Here is a 6,000-nt window from a genome sequence, read left to right on the forward strand (position 1 = left end):
TCACAACCTCTTAAGCTTTAGCCCCACCCATCTCTTTAAGGGTTGATCCAAGCTTCCTGTATTATCAACAGCAATCAAGCACCCAAGCTAACTTGCTAGTAACTTCCAGACACAAATGAGAGAACAGCTCACTCAACATTACTCGCCCTAGCAGAGCTGGTTAGGCTGTTATGTTATCCAGAGCTTTGGTGACTGCAACTGTGCTGTCACATTGTCCATTCTTCAGAGCGTTTCGCTCTCGGAGCGTTCAGAGCGCACACTGGCGCTATGGCCGATGAGTAGGGTTGATCAGAACGTTCTGACCTCACAGTAGTGAAGCACCCAAACTAACTGGCTAACATTGGCTAGCTTGCTAGCTACTTCCAGACACATAATGAGAGAACACCCCACTCTGACCACTTATTTTGTGGTCCCAAAAAGAGACAGGATTTTGACCAATTCTGGACCTCCGCAACCTCAACCTTGAAGGTACTGAGGTTCCACATGCTGTCCCCAGCCATGTGTTGCAGGCCGTGTCCAGGGACCAGTGGTTTGTGACGCTGGACCTGAGGGTTGCGTACTTCCATGTTCCTGTTCACCTAGCTCAGTGGCAGTACCTCCGATTCGCTTTCGAAGGGACAGTTCTTCCCTTCAGCCTCTCCTTGGCACCCCGCACTTTCACAAAGTGTTGAATCTCAATTACCTGGACGATTGACTGATTTGTGCCCTGACCAGGACACAGGTCCTATCAGACAGAGTCATGCTCCTGACCCACATCGGCGGGCTGGGTATTACTGTAACCGACAAGAACAGTTGTCTGACGCCCACCCAGAGGGTGGCCTTCATTGGCATGGAGCTAGACTCAGTCCTCATGAGAGCATGCCTGTCCACCAGAAGGGTTCAGGCAATCTCACCTTGCCTCGATCCCTTTTGGCAGGGACGGGTGGTATCCGCCTTAACCTGCCAACGCCTGTTGGGCTTGCTGACAGCGGCCTCGTTGTTGATCCCCTGGGCATTATCCATCTCCGGCCTCTTCAACGGTGTTTCAACTACCACCGGCTGCAACCGAAGCGCCGCTGTCACCGCCAGCTGCGGATGACCACACAGTGCCTCAGGGCATTGTTGAGGTGGCGCTGTCACTCCTTTCTCTCAGGTGGGGTGGAGATGCTGAGGATGTGCTGCCGGGAGCTGGTCAGCACAGACGCCTCCCAGATCGGCTAGGGGTGTGTGACCAAGGGAAGGTAAGCCAGCAGCTGTTGGCTACCCCCTTGGAGCGGCAGTCACATCAATACACAAGTGCTCTGAGCTGTACTGCTGGCCCTGCAGTCTTTCCTTCCACATCTGAAGGGAAGACATGTCCTGGTGAGAACGGACAACACCACAGTGGTGGCTTACATCAACCATCAGGGTGGACTGAGGTCCCACTGCCTACATCTTATGGCACGTGAGCTCCTTCTCTGGGCTCAGGGATGTCTAGCGCACGTACCTGGCATCCTGAATGTGGCAGCGGATGTGCTCTCAAAGGAGGGTCCACCACCTTGGGACTGGAGCCGACATCCCCAGGTGGTGCAGCAAGTTCGGGAGGGCCTGTTTGCCTCCCTAGACAATGCGCACTGCCCCCTGAGGTACTCCATGTTGGAGCCACCTGGGCTTCTGGGCTTGGATGCTCTGGCTCATGATTGGTGAGGGCTGGAGGTTTACGCATTCCCCCCGCCCTTTTTCCCCTGTTCCAGGCTGTGCTGGACAGGACCAGGATGGCAGAGCATCGTCTGCTTCTGGTGGCCCCATACTGGCCCAGACGACCCTGGTTCAGCCTTCTCCTGTCCCTGTTGTCTGGGACACCTTGGCAACTTCCCCTGAGATCGGACCTGCTGTCTCAGTCGGTGGGCTTGGCCACTGAATGGCACCAATGGTCCATGTTAGGACTACAGGAGGGTGTAATGAACTCCATGCAGTGCAAGGGCACCGGATACAACCGCGTCATACCAGTTGAGCTGACGATTGTTCTGCTCTTGGTGCACTGGTATTGAGGTGGTGCCTGAGTCATGCGGGGTGCAGTATGTCCTCCAATACCTGCAGTCTTGCTTGGATGAGGGCTTAGCAGCCTCTACACTGAGGGTATTTGGCTGCAATATCTGCTTGCCATGTGGGGTGGATGGACATGCCAGTGGGGCGCCATCCCTTGGTCTCCAGGTTTATGAAGGGGGTTCGTCGCCTGCATCCAGCTAGGACCCGGTCAATGGCGAGCTGGGATTTGGATGTGGTCTTTTCAACTTTGGCAAAGCTGCCTTTCGAAACATTGGAAACACCTCTTTATGAAGGTGGCTTTCTTGGTAGCGATTACTTCCATGAAGAGGTTGGGTGAGCTCCATGCTTTATTGGTAAGTTCTGAGTGCTAACGGATGGACCCCGGTGGGAGGAGTATATCTCTCTCCTACAAGGCGCAAGCCTTGTAAAGGTTCTCTCCAGTTCAGCCCTGATAAATGGCCGCCAGCAGAGATTGACATCGTTCCAGTACCACAGTGCACAGCAGAAGCACAAGCAAAACACGGTTGACATGAAGGGACAGGTGGAGAGAACCAGGAAACTAATGACAACCGCAGTAAAGGGAAAAATACCGCTAACTGAGGAACTGTGTTTGAAAACGGAACATTTAAAAGAAATAGCAAAAACTTATGACGACGAACGAGCACAAACTCTTCAACCAAATCATCTTCTGCAGGAACACAATCCTCAAACTAGATAAATCTGTTGAGTTATCTATGAACAGGGGCGCGCAACTTGATAGCATGCATGGAGTTTTGATAAACAACACTCAAAGCAATAATGTTCTAGTCCAAATGCTGCAGACCAAAGACGATCAGCTTATGAACACAATTACCAAGTTGGATGACTAAACCGCGGAACTCATTGAAGTCGCTGACCAAATGAACGATGAGAGAACCCAGGTGAACAAAATTATCTCTAAGCAAGCGGAGAAAATCTCATCACTGAATCTCTCACTCCGCACTCAGGACCTCTACCTGCAAACCATGACAGATAAGTATGAGACCGAACGGAGCAACTGCGACACTCACGTGTCTAAAATAAGTACTCTAAGCACCCAAGTGGACTCTGCGATGCAGCAGAATACCACCCTTAGGTACCATCTGTAGGAATTCCAGAACCGTCACGCGCTACAGCATGACTACCCTACCCAATCAAGCTCACAACCGGAGCTTGGTACAAAAAGGAGTGTAGACAATAGAAGGTTTCAGACTTTGCCTCTCTCAGGTGTCCCTCAGTCTTCTCCTCTTGGCCATTCGGCACAGAGTAATATGGCGCCTCCTTGCCAACAAAGCCAAAGCTTGGCTTCACCTCTTGGCCTTTCGGCCCATACTTCCCCAAAGGATGAAGCCAACCCTCTGCGCACTTTGCAAGGAACGCCTTGACAAAATCGTCAAAAACTTCCACACCTTTGACCCCATTCCAGGGAAGCCAAATGACATGGAGACGTTATTAGCAGACAGAGTACGCCTTGGATGGCTACCCAAACGCTACTGGTACTGACAGGCTTTACCTGTTGAAGCAAACGTCGAATAGACATGTGACAAGATTAATCCGTGTACAACAGCAGCACGTGCAAAACGACTATGCGAAACTTGCCACAGCTTTGAAAATAGAATTCAGTGGTTCTGCGACTCCCAAACACAACAGCTCGCTGGCTAACACTGTCAAACAAGCTTGGAATGAACACCCACAAGCATACTATCATAGGCTTCGTTCAGCTTACTTTGGCCTACTCACTGAAACAGGAATGGAAGAGCGATTGCCATTCAAAAAATGTTTCTGTCGAACATGTATCCCCACTTCATTAACTACTTGGGCCCTACAACCCACATTGGTTTGTCAATCTCAAAACTCAGAGAGCTTGCGAGCACAGCTTTTGAGGCATCTAAAGTGAGCCACGCTAAGAGCCCTGACATCTCAGTTTTGAAGATTGAACAGAAGCACTCACTCCAGGTAGGGGGGGTGTTATCAGGGATAGGAGCATTGAGAGATGTCGCACAACAATGGTCTCTACCACAAAACCACAAAACGATGCGACACTAAACTTTGAGGTTTCACTCAGACTACCTCCTCTCTCACAATGCGACTCATGCTGAATCTACACTTCCAAAACGTATCACTTGTTCACCCTGTGTATGTTACCAGCCTCGAAACTGAACACCTGCTACTCGGAGCAGACTTGATGGATCGTTTGATCTCACTAAGTATGGTCACAAGTAAATTCGCTGGCTGAAACACAGTCATCCACAAGGAGTATCTGTCGAAAGGACCCCTTGGGAAAAATACTTTTCGAAAACCTCTTGTTGCAGAATCTGATTCAAGCAGATATTACGACATCTCATCACATTCAAACCTGATTGACTATTCTTCTCATGATTTCGAGCAAGTAGTCTCTGTGAGTGAGCAACTTCCCTCCTCCTTGGAGTCATGCAATACTGTAGCTAGATTAACTTCTCTTGTCCTTCAGACACTTCCGCAAGCACCACGGCCGTCTCAGGAAATAATGTATCAACGTTCAGACTGGTCTCTGCTTCCGATGATACATTTTCCGCTTTAAGGGGGACTGAAACCCCTTACAATGAAACTAACGGCATCAGTCCCGCCACTGACCGGATGACTCCCACTGGTGAAACTGTGCGATATCGCAGAAAGATATCCTTGTCTCAGTTCGCAGGTACTGAAACGCTTGCCACACAAGGACGCTGTGGTGAATGGCGGGCCATGACAGCCACTGAGCGTTTTGAAGCACAAACATCAGGAGATTTGGTTGAAAGGTTACAACCAATCTACTAACAACGCAGCTGCTGACAACTCGTACAAAAAGTCTGACCTTTTTCATTTGTGCCTCAGACACCAACAACAACCACTGGTGGGGAGGTCCCAAAACACAAAGGGGGAATATTAGCCCAGACCCTTGATGAGCCTCATCGAGGCCAGTGGGGGAGTCGAGACAACATGTAACAATGTACAAGGCCGCCCAATCAGGAAACAAATCAAGTTGTAAACTTCCCCATGATAACAGAGAGGAGTGGACAAGCCCCTCGATGGGAATAACCTTAGAATACATCTGAGATATCACTGTGGTGTCCCACACTGGTCGTAAAAGAAGTCCAGTGGACTTTCCATCTCTCCCCCCAAAAATTGTAACAATAATCATTCCTTGCCATGTGCAGTCTCAACTTCAATGCAACTAGTAAATTGCTCTAATCATGTGTTCCGGTAGGATAACATTTCGGAATAAATCGGTAGGATAGCTGGTCCCCTTGGGAACCAGCACCAATGCCAGCAACAGTCAGTCCAGCCACAATCAGTAAGAAGGTTAGAGACCTAACAATTCAAATTGCCCTTGATAATAGCAACAGAGGATGAAGTAGTCACTCAGATTGCAACACGTGGAAGCGAATCTCCAAAACACTCTTCTGATGGTTAACACATGTGCCGCTAATAAATAGAACCCTCCATTCAGGAGGAAAGTTCTTAGAAGTCATGATCATCGTGATCACTTAGTGGATAACATAGCTATGAAATAGACTCCTTCATACCTATCGCCACTACAATGGTGTAAGACACATTGACTTTTAGTAAAACCACTACAGGTCCCCTTGGCATATGGCTTAAAGTCGGCAGCATTTCTTACTGACACATGGTCATTGGCATGGAAATTATCTGATGATGTCAGACTCATTCTGAACAGGTTGCAGCTTACCAGGATACTTGGTTTTCTTTCCCTTGGCATGTGCACTTGTCTAAGCATAAACACACATGCACAACGGAACATTTAATGAGGATTTATACTAGGATCACTTAATAAGGGTCCGAGCAAAATACCAGCCTTGGTAAAGTTGAACATTTACCCTGACACCTCTTTGACTCAACAGCTACATGAATCACCAATTACTTCCCAGAGGTGCATAGGTCATCCCTGTAGACTGTCTGAAGCTAATGCCTTACAGCTGTAGACTTATCATGTAG

This window comes from Salmo trutta, chromosome 2, assembly GCF_901001165.1.
Source record: "Salmo trutta chromosome 2, fSalTru1.1, whole genome shotgun sequence".
Taxonomy (NCBI): Eukaryota; Metazoa; Chordata; class Actinopteri; order Salmoniformes; family Salmonidae; genus Salmo; species Salmo trutta.